The sequence below is a fragment of the Danio rerio genome, chromosome 8 (genome assembly GCF_052040795.2).
Source record: "Danio rerio strain M-AB ecotype USA chromosome 8, GRCz13ab, whole genome shotgun sequence".
Lineage (NCBI taxonomy): Eukaryota > Metazoa > Chordata > Actinopteri > Cypriniformes > Danionidae > Danio > Danio rerio.
In genome coordinates this window covers 20,243,791-20,257,416 of record NC_141028.1, presented here as the reverse complement: position 1 = coordinate 20,257,416, position 13,626 = coordinate 20,243,791, and the positions used below count along the sequence as shown (strand labels likewise).

At 35.4% G+C, this 13,626-nt stretch overlaps 1 protein-coding gene and 1 long non-coding RNA gene across 4 annotated transcripts in view; one reads left to right on the top strand and one right to left on the bottom strand.

Annotated features, from left to right (window-relative positions):
* LOC147842616 (uncharacterized) overlaps positions 1-13,626 on the bottom strand; it is a 1,013,036-nt gene that overhangs the window by 180,324 nt on the left and 819,086 nt on the right. The window lies entirely within an intron of this gene.
* The window catches only part of rnf220b (ring finger protein 220b), a 147,393-nt gene that overhangs the window by 20,834 nt on the left and 112,933 nt on the right, over positions 1-13,626 (top strand). For 2 of the 3 annotated variants that reach the window (XM_087264475.1, XM_087264476.1), the window contains 2 exons: positions 547-657; positions 5,169-5,251. The gene's annotated coding sequence lies outside the window, so the exon portion shown is untranslated. Of the gene's footprint in view, positions 1-546; positions 658-5,168; positions 5,252-11,008; positions 11,130-13,626 lie in introns of all 3 variants that reach the window. The other variant, XM_087264477.1, reaches the window with a different exon arrangement.

Genomic DNA, 13,626 nt, shown 5'->3' with positions numbered 1-13,626 from the left:
TTTTGTTGTGCTGTTTTGAATAGATTAACCCAACTACCTCCTTACTAATTATTATTAAGCAGCTAAATAGCAGTTGATTGATCTAAAAATTAAAGTTAAGGATTCGTTAAAAGATAGCGAGAGTTTAACCTCAAAATAAAGTGTGTCAGATTTCGATACCAGAACTTTTTGTTGTGCTGTTTTAATTAGATTAACTCAATTACTACCTGACTAACTATTAATAAACAGCTAATTAATAGTGAATTGATCTAAAAGTCTTAATTAATGGTTTGTTTATAGCAAAAGTTTAGCTTTATAATAAAGTGTGACAGATTTCAGTGCCAGCACTATTTTTGTTGTGCTGTTTTAATTAAATTAACCCAACTACTACCTTAATAACTATTATTAAGCAGCTAGTTATTGAACTATTGTATAAGTTTTAGTTGATGGTTGTTAAAATATAGTGTGAGTTGAACCTTAAAATAAAGTATGACAGATTTCAATGATGTCACTTATTTTGTTTGTGCTATTTTGAGTAGATTTTACATGTGCTCTTTCCTCCTTCAGAGCATGATCAGTTTGATGAATGGATTGATGGTGTGTTTGCTTTTCAACCCCTGCTTGTCTTGAAATCCACCTCGAAACCCGAATCTTCACTTAAGATGCTGTGTCTAACAGGTCAGTATGGCGTGAGCCACAAGCTTCCTGACAGTTCTCATTTTCCCCTTCTCTCTTCTGTGACATTGCCTGAAGGGTCAGAGTTTTGCCTCCGCTAATTCATGCTGACATGGGATGAAGCCGCCCTTGCCAGGCATTGGCAAAGGCCACGGGCCTCATCGCGACAGTGGAGTGATGTGTATGTGCTAACACAAGGATGTCTTCAGTACTGCGCTAATTAGGCAAGAATAGCTTCCCCTTAGGTGCCGTGTGCTCCCACTTAACATTTTACACAGGCCCTGAAAAAGAGCAGCCGACTGATGTCTGCTACATTAGTCACACACAAAGAGAGGAAAGGTTAAAAACGTCCCGCACCATCAGGCTTTCCCCTACATGAATTAAACATGCTAAGGCTTCGCTTATCAGAGTGGACTGCCTGAGCTATTTGCACATTGAAGAGATAATGCACTCGGCGTTGTTTTGTGCATGGCTGAACGAACCGTATAATTCGCCTTGTCTGTTTTCATGTTGTTCAAATATTTTGCGATTCAAATCTTGTAGATCGCATGACCCATCAGTTGCTCCTGCCTCCTGCAACAGCGCTGGCCTCCATTGACTCTTGTTTTCGCTGATTGCCTGCCACCTCCCGCCTGTATCAGTGGCGTCAGTAAAAACAGATGCGACACCGGGCTGGAAATCAAAGCTGAGAGGTGGCGAGCTGCAGTTCAGAGGCCTTCCTCGCTTTGACCGCTTTCTCTCTCTCCTCGGAAGCGGCGAGGAATTTTGAGGCAGGCAGAATGTAATTTAGCACAGGTTGTTGTGCTGTGTAGATTGGGTATGGCTGTAACTGGATGCAATCTATAAAGTGGTGATCCGATGATCTCTTTACTGTGCATTCAAGAGTGTGTGTGCAGTTGTATTTTTGGTGCACACCTTCAGTTCTTGGTTCATTGGACTAAACCCAGATGTGCAGTTTTTATGTCACAAGCACATCTGTGCAAAGCATATTATTTTCATGTTTAATGTAATAATTAAACTCCTGTGCACTGCTCAAATTTACCCTTCTTTTGCTATGTTCAGAATGAAAACATCCACTGACAGATTACACTGCTGTAAAAATGCATCAGATAAATATTTTATGACAGTTTTTTTGCATAAATCTGTTAACCAACCTCAGTCCTGATTAAAACTACTAAATTGCTTAGAAAATTACAGAATTTTACCTCTTTAATTGCCAAATTCACAAATGATGTCACTGATTTCATGAAAAAAACACACACAAAATGACGTATTTTCCATATAAAAAATTATTGTGAACTGGATTTATTTTTATGCTTTTATCAGTCTTGGAGATGTGAACGATTATTTATGTCATTTGCCTGACGCATTGTTAGAATTTCTTTTTTCTCCCTAGTTTACTGTTGTTAGCTGTTTTTACCCTATTGACTTCCGTTAAAAGCACATTTGATGGTGCATAAAAACTCTTGTTTTTGTTTACTCCATGTAGTTCTGAGAGCTGAGATGCATATTTTGATTTTCTCAGACACATCAAGGTAAGTGTGCAAAGGTCACACACACACACAAACACAAACACACACTTTAATCCAGAAACTAAGCTTTTTATTTTTTTGCACAGGCCTATCTGAAGGGTTAAAGGTGCCAACTGATGATCAACAGCAAAAATGACAAATTTGACCTCTTCCCAAAAGGGAAAACCACAAACAATCAAAAATGCTTGATTATATGGTGTAATGGTTTTGCGATCAAAAACATGAGGTTATAATGTAAGTCAATGGGGCAAATACAGCCACCAACAGTAAACTAGGGAGAAAATAAATAAAAAATAATGCATCAAAGGCAATGTTGTTTCACATGTCTAAAACTGTTTTAAAAGATTTTTAAAAATCCATTCACATTATTTTTTATGTTAAAAATACATAATTTTGTGTGTGTGTTTTTTTCACCAAATCAGTGACATCATTTATGAATTTGGCAATTAAAGAGTTAAAATCCTGTAACTTTCTAAGCAATTTAGTAGTTTTGATCAGGACTGAGGTTGATTTAACAGATTTATGCAAAAAACTATTTGAAAAATATATATTTATCTGATGCATTTTCACAGCAGTTTAATTCAGTTGATGTTTTCATCCCGAACATATCAAAAGGGTAGTCAATTTGCCCAGAGTGTATTATTTTTTTTAAATTATTTTTTATTATTATAATTTTTTTTAATCAAAGCATTTTCTCAAAATATGTGTCTAAATAAGATTTATAACACAAAAATTATTTTGCTAGCTGAACCACAAAACAGTTATGGCCAAATTAAGACTTCCCAACAGTACATAAGGGTTAACTGAATAAAAATAAAATCTGTGTAAATAACTTTGAAATATATTTATGCAATAAATTTCTGTTTTATACAGAACAGAAAAAAAGATATGCGTTCAGCTTAAAACATTGCAACATTTTGTAGAAAAATTTCAGAATTAAATTTTTTCAATATGTTTAATATAATAATTTTTAACAATTTATTACATTTAATGTTTGGATATAATTACAATATTTTATTCTAATTATTTATTATAAAAATTGTATTTATTAAATAATTTGAAGTTGTAGTAGTAACAGCAATATTGTTCTTACCATTATAATAACGTAATAACAGCAATTAAATAAAATAATTATATAATTAAAGTATCGTTTTTTTTACCATAGCAATATTTCACTTACAGTGCCTATGGAAAATAATAATACCCTGTGAAAATCTATACATAAACACAATCTATATATAAACACATCACTCAAGTCATTTGGAAGGTGATTTGATTTCAGGCGTTATATGACAAATAAAGTTTTTATTTCAAAGGGGTATGATGTTTTTCTAAAGGCACAGTATATGTATAATATATGCACAACTGTCCTCATAATTTAGGAAGATTTTTTTTCAACACTATGATCATATCTTTAGTGTCTTGTCATCACACATTAAGGTAAATGAAGGAGGAGACCGATTAAACTCTTCAATATGGAAGGTTAAGAAGACATGCATATTAATGACAGTGATGTGGCACATGATCAATGGCTTTTAATTGCTTTTCCTGGTTTGTGGAACAAAAGTGCCATTAACTATTGATCTGCTGAAGAAAAGGGGCGACTCGCGCGCCAGCTCTGGGTGAAGCCTGCCATAATGGGTATCAGGAAGGATACAAGAAAGCAGGCGGTGTTAACAAGCCATAAATCAGTGTCAGTCCTGCAGGAGGCTGTTGTCTTTTTATGCACACCTGGGTCGACTGCTTGACTGCACGCCAACCGCCACAGCAGGTGCTGCCGGGTGATAGAGAGAAATCCAAAATGATGTTTATTGCAGCAGCTTGTTATAGTGCACAACATCTCACAGCAGCACACATGCACAGCGTGGAGATACAGTCCTGCAGGATCTGCTCTAGTCTGATCCTATTTTTAGGTGAGGTATTAGTCATAAGACTTATTTCGTAATGTGGTAAAATTAATTCGTATGAGCTGAGGTGAGTATTTGTACAGCTTACAAGGCATAATTTTACAGGGAGAGGTGTGCAGGACGTTTTATGCAGAGTTTATAATTTGTTTGAATTTTTTAAAGGGCACCTATGATGAAAATCATCTTTTGGAAGCTGTTTGGACAGAACTGTGTGTAGGTATAGTGTGTCCACAGTCATATTGGGGTGATATAGCCAATAAGTCTCTTTTTTTAAATTTCCTAATGTTACAATAGGATCCAAATCCCTCCCATTTTGAGGCCCACCACAACGTGACGTAGGAGTGCAGGTTTCTCACCCACTGATTTGATTGACAGCTGCATATTAACATGTCTTCGTAGTAATGCATATAATTTACTTCAGCTTTACTCATCAGCACAGCCGTATGTCAGTACAATTATAAAATACAATCCTTCAATCCTGGTTTGTGGACGTAAAATCAGGTTTATTTTGTACATTAATGTAATGGATATCCATACAGCAGAGCATATCAACGTGTATCCTGTCATTTGCTGTGCAAAAACAATGCAAGTTAAACGTGCACGCTGTGTGAATGTGTGTCCGTGAATTTTGTAACAACATTCTGTATCTCATCATCGCAGAAAGGCTTGAATTAATTTCATAACAAATACATCAAATAATCATTGGGAAAGTTCTTACTGTAGCATTTCTCACAGACGTTATGCAATATCTGCTTCCTTCATGTCTGTCACTGTGCTGTTTATCTGACGCAGCTGGAGATTGAGGCACACTCTGACAGGCATGTGGGAACGGTGGCTAGGGAGAACTAGCACAGGCAACAAAAACAGCTACATTGTGTTCAAAGCTGAAAATTCAGAAAGGTATAATAAATAAACTGATGGGTGTTTTGAGCTGAAACTTTACAGACACATTCTAAAGACACAAAAGACTTATTTTAAATCTTGAAAAGCGGTCAAATAGGTGCCCTTTAGTAGTAGTATAAATTGATTTTTCTGTATTGAGTCAGAAAAAATAGTTTGTTTCTGTTTTCAACAGATATGTATTTTAACGCCATTCAGATGAAGCAGCATGTATTTGGCTAAAGAAGAAATGCTTTAGGATCATCAGCAAGTTAAAAGGTAAATATTTTATTTTTCTTTACCATGTTTAGGTTTTTTGTATGGCATGTCACATTGATCTACATAAATCGTTTTTTCAGAGTGAATGCATTGATAGCATTTAAAAAAAATGAAAAACGTATATATAAATTAACAAACACAAATGGAAGATACACAGTTGGAAAATTATTTATTTAAATAATTCCATCATTCTATAACTTCTTTACTAACATTTACACATTTTTAAAAATGTTTGTCAATTACTATTCTTATTAGACCTAAATGCATAAAACATTTAACTGCAAAATTAACACAAAATTAAACACTATATTTTGTATATTATAATGTTTACTGTCACTTTAAAATGTGAATAAATTAAATGTGTCTTTAAGCATCATGGTGGCTAAGTGGTTAGCACTGTCACCTCACAGCAAGAAGGTTGCTGGTTCGAGTCCCGGCTAGGTCAGTTGGCATTTCTGTGTAGAGTTTGCATGTTCTCCCCATGTTGGTGTGGGTTTCCTCCAGGTGCTCCAGTTTCCCCCACAGTTCAAAGACATGCGCTATAGGTGTATTGAAAATGAGTTGTGTGTGTATGAATGAGTGTGCATGAGTGTGCATCCACTGCGTAAAACATATGCCGGAATAGTTAGCGGTTCATTCCGCTGTGATAAATAGAGACTAAGCCTAAGGAAATTGAATGAATGAATGAATAAATGTGTCTTCATTGAATAAATCTACTGCAAAGGTAACAATTATGCAAATAATTCTTAGTTTCTTTCACACAACAATTGCTTGATTAAATCTCCTTACATCATTAGGAGCCACGGTATTCATTTCGTTAAATCTGTATCTCTCTTTTGAATCCTTAAAGTGATGTTTTTTGTTTACTTGCAGTATATTAGTCATCAATGACCACTTTTATGGTGCAACAACCTGCTTTAACGTTGAATTAAAAAGCCAACTATATATCTGATGTCCTAGGTTTAACGCTAATGATTTTTTCTACTGGCCCGATTGGACCAGTGGTTCAGATTTTTACTTGCCTTGCCAAAAATTTTACTGGCCCCACCAAAAAAAAAAAAGAAAAAAAAAAGTTAATAGCTTTTTCTTAGCTACATATTTTAAATAATGTGTCAAAAATAATGTCTGTTAATCTAGAATTTAAATATTCAAAAAATGTTAAAATATTTAGCAGTGAAATATAGCAGTATGGAAAATGTGCAGGTGGCTGACATAAAAGTGACTGCAAACTGTGCAAAACATCCCTTTTTTTCGTGTTGTACCCATGTAAATATCTGCTTCCGAAACATAATAAACAGAAGTTTTCTTTCAGCCTCATAATTTAATGTTGCCATCTCTTAACTGTACTGGTTTTTACCAGGTTACGGAAAAAAATACTGTGCTCACAACATCCAGTCAAATAAGAGGAACCGAAAAGCAATAAGGTGTTTACGACTTTACAGAGAAGGTAGCATTCAAAGACTTAAAAGCACAAACTGTTTCTCGATTCGAAGACTGTATTTGCACGCAATTGACAAATAGTCACTGGCAAATTAAGATTTAGTGACAAGGCAGCACTGGCCCGAATGATTTTGTCTACTGTCCCGAGCATTTCTCACACTGGCCCCGGGCCATTGGGCAGTCTTTATTGTTGAGCCCTGTGTCCTGAAAGCGAGTAAAGTGACACTGAATGTTCATATTCGACTGAACTACCTCTTTGAAATAGTTTGATTCTTCCTGTCCCGTTGTCCCATAGATGCAGTCACCAGTCCTCTGCAGAGATCTGTTGCACACAAAAATATAATACCCCTACAAATGTCTGCCCTCCTGTGTGATTGAATCAGCAGTGGAGAACCCCTGCCCATGCCAAGTCGACCCCCCCCCTCCCTTTCTATTTCTCCTTCCCGTCTCCCCCTTCCCTGAAAGAGGCTGTAATCAGAAGTAAGTCAAGCACGACAGAGAAACATTTAAGAGGAGTAATGAAAGGAGATTGGGGAGCCATTGAAGAATAACACCCAGGCTGCTTTGCCACTGTCAAATTGCATCAGACTCCCGGTAATAGATTCTCCAGCAGACACTCAATTTCATTCAAAGGGGAGCCCTCTTTATCCCAGTGCATCAAATATTTAAACACTTGTATTAGAGACAGTGTCAGTTCCTCAACTCTGAGCCCAGGCCGCTGATCCCCCCCGCTCCGCCGCCACCTCACTTCTTTTTCACTTGATGTCACCCATTCTCAAGGTGTTATCTCTCACGCCGAAGCTGCATATATAGGCTTTCGTTTCATTCCCCACACTTAAAATGGTATTAGCTCTTTTTTTTCTCGATATTACAGTCTTTGTTGCTGCCGCGACTTTTCGATTTCTTGCCGAACGGCTTAAGGATCTCTGGAGAAAAGAAGATTGAGGAGTCAGGCTGGAAGAGGAGGAGGAGGAGAGAGAGAGATTGGCAGCAGCGGAGCGTTTGACCGACGCTGTTCAGACTCAGTCTAGCTTGTCAAATCTTTGGACGCCAAATGAATTGGCATATCTGCACCCTGCATAGAGATATCTTTCACAGAGGCCGATGCTGGTGAATTGTTAACCGTTAGGGTAAGTGCTGGCTGTTCTGAAGTGCCTAACATTTATCGACACTCTCCAGAAAGTTATTGGCTTGGTCTCTTCAATCACATCAGATTGGATCTCTCTCTCTCTCTCTCCTATACATTAGAGTCTGCAAATTAGGAGAGAAGGTGCTAGACTGCCCTCTCCTCCTTTCCATCTCCTGCTCTTTTACCACTCCCCCTTCTCCTCCTCCTCCCCCACGTCTCTCTCTCCATCTCATCTCCATCTCTCCCAGCTCCGCCGGGGCCCCCATTAGTTTAGTGACCAACGTTGTATGAAAGCCAGCAGTAATACTGTCCCAATCCTCAGCCGACTGTGACAGCCCGCGGTAATGCCGTCCCCCTGGCTGAGTGGATGGAGCTCTTCCATTAACGCCTCTAACATGGTGACACCTAACCCAGGCTGATATTACGCTCGCACACTGATTAGGGGCCGGGAATAGAGTCGGCGGAGGTCCTGGGCGATGGTAGACTTAGTGGAGTGTGGCTTTAACAGAGCCCGACCTGTCTCTGCTGCCCCCGCCAGTCACTCACACAGCCAGAATTGTTTAATTGGGACAGCGGGCGTGGAAGAGCGAGACAGGGAATTTGAGTTTTAAAGGGATAGTTCGCTTAAATATGGATATTCCGTCATCAGTTGCTCGTCCTTGCTGTCGTGACAGTAAATTATGTGACATGCAAGAACCATATGATATATATATATATATATATATATATATATATATATATATATATATATATAATGCAAATCTTTAAACATTTGTGAATTAGAAGTGTTTTAAATCGAAACTCTTTGTCAAAATATTACCTTTTCAATTATCACCCTCCTCAGTTAATAGGTTGATGAGGCAGAAAATAATGAAAATTTTAAAATTTGCTAAAATATTATTCCAAATATTTGCTATTGAGTTACATTATATTGATATTTACATTGTTGGCAGATTTAATGCTTTTTAATATTCACACTGTCACTTTGTCAAAATTTTAACTTCTTAATAACTGTCAGCTTCCTCATTTAAGATATTTATGTCCTAATATAATTGAATTGAATTTATGAATGATTTTATATATAACCTAAGTTTGGTATTTTTCATTGTAAGATTATTTCAAAAAAAAAAATCATGTTTACATTAATACAATTTTATTAAAATGGTTTAAATCTAAATGTTCTCTAAAATCAAAGTCATACGGCTAAACAGTTATATTCCACATTTGAAGTTGATATCACAAAAATTGAGGTTCCTATGAAAGGTACTATCTGCTTGTTAAGTGTGACGTCACGCAAAGCCGCTTCTGACTCCAAACACTATCAAACTGTATGGGGAGACTCACCAAATGGTAATAATAAACGTTTATAAAGCAATGTAATAATTTCGAAAATCGTAAACGCAATATGTCCATGCCTATATCAGATGGCCAGAAAGTGATTAATTTTTCATACATTTTTAAAATATTGGTGTCTTTGATACAGCCTAGAGAATATTGTGATTTATATATGATTTTATGTAAAATTCACTTTAATATGTGATATGACTAAAAAGTAGCCATAAACAAATATTTTCTCAACTAAAATGAGTAACAGCTTGGACCCAGAAACAGTATTTCATACGTCACGACTTAACAAGTGGATATTAAAATTAGCCACAACGTGACATCTATATCCAGCCTAATCTCACAAGGAAACGCAAGAATTTTACATTTTGTCAGTTTAGTGGCTAATTCATATAAATTCATATGAGTTCACTCATATAAAAATGTAAAATTTTAAAAAGGAGGCATGGCACCCAAACCCAAACATCATTGGGGGATGAACAAAGCATACTAAGTTGTGCGAATGAGATCGTATGAATTCATACAAATTAGTCACTAAGTCAAAAAAATAAAATCTATTTATTTTTTAAAGCTTTCTTCTGACTCAAATCAGCACAAATTGAAGTAGTGTAGTAGATTTTGTAATATAAACTTGGCACCCCCACTAGGATGAAGAATTTGCTTGTTTACAAATGTTTTAAAGAGCCATTTCTTGGGAAATCACTGTCACTGAGTTTAAAGGTGTTGAATGATTTTATTACTTACATATGAAATTACAAACATTATATCACCAAATGGATACAGAATTGTATGTGTATAATATATAAATATATTCTTTATAAATTTAATTAGCTTTTGATATTTTTAATTTTCTTTGTGTGATTTCTAATGTGCTTTTTTTTGTTTGTTGCATCTTTATTTATTTTTTTAATTTTAGTATTTTTCGCAAAAGAAGCCTAGGCAAAAATTCTAATTTTCCCTTTAAGTTATCTAATGTTTATATTTTTAAAATTAGCAATATCATTTTTTTTTTGTTTTATTAGAGAACTTTAACAGTAAGGTCTTATTTTGTCAGCTATTAAATTTTCACCCCAATAGTCAGCCAAATAGAATGTCTCTCCACAAAGACTTTAGAATGCTCAAACATTGCAATAGGAATCAAGCTTACTGTACAAGTATTTAACAATAAAAGATTGAAATTTTTTAGCTCTTTAATGACAGACCGTCCATGCAAGTGTCACACAAAAATCCGCACTGCACTGAAAGTCTGAATATGAAGACCCCCGCGCAGAAAAAAAAACCTAAGGGATATTTGCATGTGATAAAATCATTCGTGTTTGATTTAAGAGTGCTGTCCTCAGGCGAGACAGTAAGGTGTTTCTGTCACGCTGGCTACACCTCATTGCCTGTGATTATTCAACTCTCCGAGAGCCCCCTCTGCCCCAACACTTTCAGCCCCAAAAATAATATCTCATATATGCATTATCCAGCCCCCCACGGCGGCCCCCTCATTACCGAGGATCATTCCAGAATTAGATTCCATCCTTCCAATATTGGTTCCAAGAGCCGGTTCCTTTGTACTGTAGTCAAAGGTTAAAATACCAATCACGATAGCCTCGACTGATGGAGCCAGACATTTTAATATTCGCTTAGCTTGGTAATTGTGGAGGGACGTAATATCGTTCTTTCTCCTTTCTCCGTGTCCTAAAGGTAACACGAAGTAACGTCAGAGAACAGAAGTGCGGCTCCAATGTCTGTAGGGCTTTTGAAGACATGAATACGGTTGAGGATAATGACTTTTCCTACACACTTGCCATGCATTTGTGCTTTAATGTAATATGTGGCCTTATATTTTTCACTTTCAGTCCCTCTGGTGTAAGGAAGTTGGTGGTGTTTGTCTGTCGCATTAGAGATTCAGCCTCGGCCCATCGTTAGGTGCATGTGTCTCTAGTGATGCTGGGGTCTTTGTTAATCACTGTTGACACGGTGAGGAAGGGAGAAGACCGCTTGCGCTCAGGCGAGGAGTGTTTGTTGATCATTATTTTGGGAGTGTCATGTCAATGTCAGGCCTGTGGCGAGGAGGGATGGAGCTTACAGAGGGAGGCGGGGAGGAGGAGGAGGAGGTGGGTTTGGGGTCTCGGCCTGTCATTGCCTTTCACAGTTAGTCACTTCACAGCCCATACACTCCTATTCAGAGCCCTTTAGCTCTGTGTGTCCGGACTGTGTTCCTTGCATGTCTTTGTATTTTTTAGAACTTGTTATGCTTGTGGGCTTATTTATATATTATTATTATTATTATTATATTATTATTATTATTATATTACGATATATATTATCTATACAAAATGTATATTATATATCATTAATATATCTGTCACCCGTTACAATAAGGTTTCATTAGTCAATGTTATGTATTTACTAACGTGAACTAAGAATGGACAATTCTTATACAGAATTGTTCTTTCTTAGATTATAGAAAATACATTTTGGCTAACAAAACCTTATTGTTAGGTGTGACCAAATTATTTATTTATTTTATTTTATTTTATTTTTTACTTATTTTATTGTTATTTTTGAGAGTTTTATTTATCTCAAAACATGATATTTTCAGTTTAGTTAATGCATTAACTTATGCATTGACATTAGTTACTGTAATAAAAGTTTTTATTATTGTTAATTAATGTTAACAAAGATAAATAAACACTAATAAATGCATTGTTCATTGCTTGTTCATGGTAGTAAATGCATGAATTAGCATTAACTAATGAAACCTTATTTGAAAGTTACTATATATTATATATTTTATGCTATATTATTATACTGTATATATTAGCTATTATATATATATATATATATATATATATATATATATATATATATATATATATATATATATATATATATATATATATGTCACATATATATGTGACATATATATATATATATGTCACACTCAAATAAATGTTCGGATGGATCCAATAGCGAGTGAACAAAGGAATTTATTTGAAACAGTCAAACTCAAAAAACAGGTGCAACAAAAGAGTGCGGTGCTAGGGCTAGGGGAACAGGACAGGAATCAAGCAGGAAAACAGGCTCTAGCGGGAACTCCTCACGGTCCTGAGCACAGACAGAAGCACAGACATGAGCACACACAACGAACTGACAATGAACACTAAACACGTAGCACTTATATAGTCACGATAATGTATATCAGCTGGCGAATAATCAATCCAGCGGAGTGCCGTCAGGCCACGTGACCAAAACAATACACGTGGGCCACAAAAACAAAACAAACCCACATGATCACACAGATATTCCGGAAGAGCGCACAAACCTGCAACCGTGACATATATATATATATATATATATATATATATATATATATATATATATATATATATATATATATATATATATATTAGTTTCCATGAAGTTTATTTATTCATTTAAATCGTAACTTCTCTAATGTTCTTGCAGTACTATGTAAATACTGAAAAATAAACTTCTGGTGCTCTTTGGTCATATTTGACTGCAAATTTGTCATCAGAATGGTATGAAACACAGATGTCAAACTCAGTTCCTGGAGGGCCACAGCTCTGCACAGTTTAGTTCCAACCCTAATTACAAACACTTCATCAAACTAAATGAGTCTTTTAGGCTTGTTTGAAGCCTACAGGTAAGTGTGTTGGAGCAGGGTTGGAACTAAACTGTGCAGGGCAGCAGCCCTCCAGGCACTGAGTTTGACACCCCTGGCATGGTGAAACATGGTGACTTTTAAAGCACTAGCTATGTGGGGGGGAAAAAAAAAAAAAAAATATATATATATATATATATATATATAAATAATTCTTACTTCAACTGTATATATATATGTGGCCACTTTTGCATTAAAGGAATTGAACTAAAAAACTTTATTATTATTAATTAAAGTTAACAAAGATGAATAAACACTAATAAATGCATTGCTCATTGCTCATTGCTTGTGCATGGTAGTAAATGCATGTATTAACATTAACTAATAGAAATTTGAAAGTTACAATATATTCTATATTTTATTCTATATTATTATACTGTATATATTAGCTATTATTTAATATATTTATTATATATTGTTATACTCTAAAAAATAATTGTAATGCTTACATTTATAGCTAATATCCTATACAATTTATTTATTTACTTCTTATATATTTATAACTTCTTTAAAGTTCTTGCAGGACTGATTATGTAAATACTGAAAAATAAACCTTTGCTGCTCTTTGGTCATCTTTGACTGCAAAATTGTCATAATGGTGTAAAAACAGACATAAAAAAAGACTTTTACAACCCTAGTTATGTGAAAATTATGTTTTGATATTTTGTGTTTTTTTGGGATAAATAAATCTCTCTGGTACTCTTTGGTCGATTTTGGCAATTAATTAAAAAATATTAACTTCACTAGAATGGTTTAAAACTTTAGCAGCACTGAATATGTGAACATCAA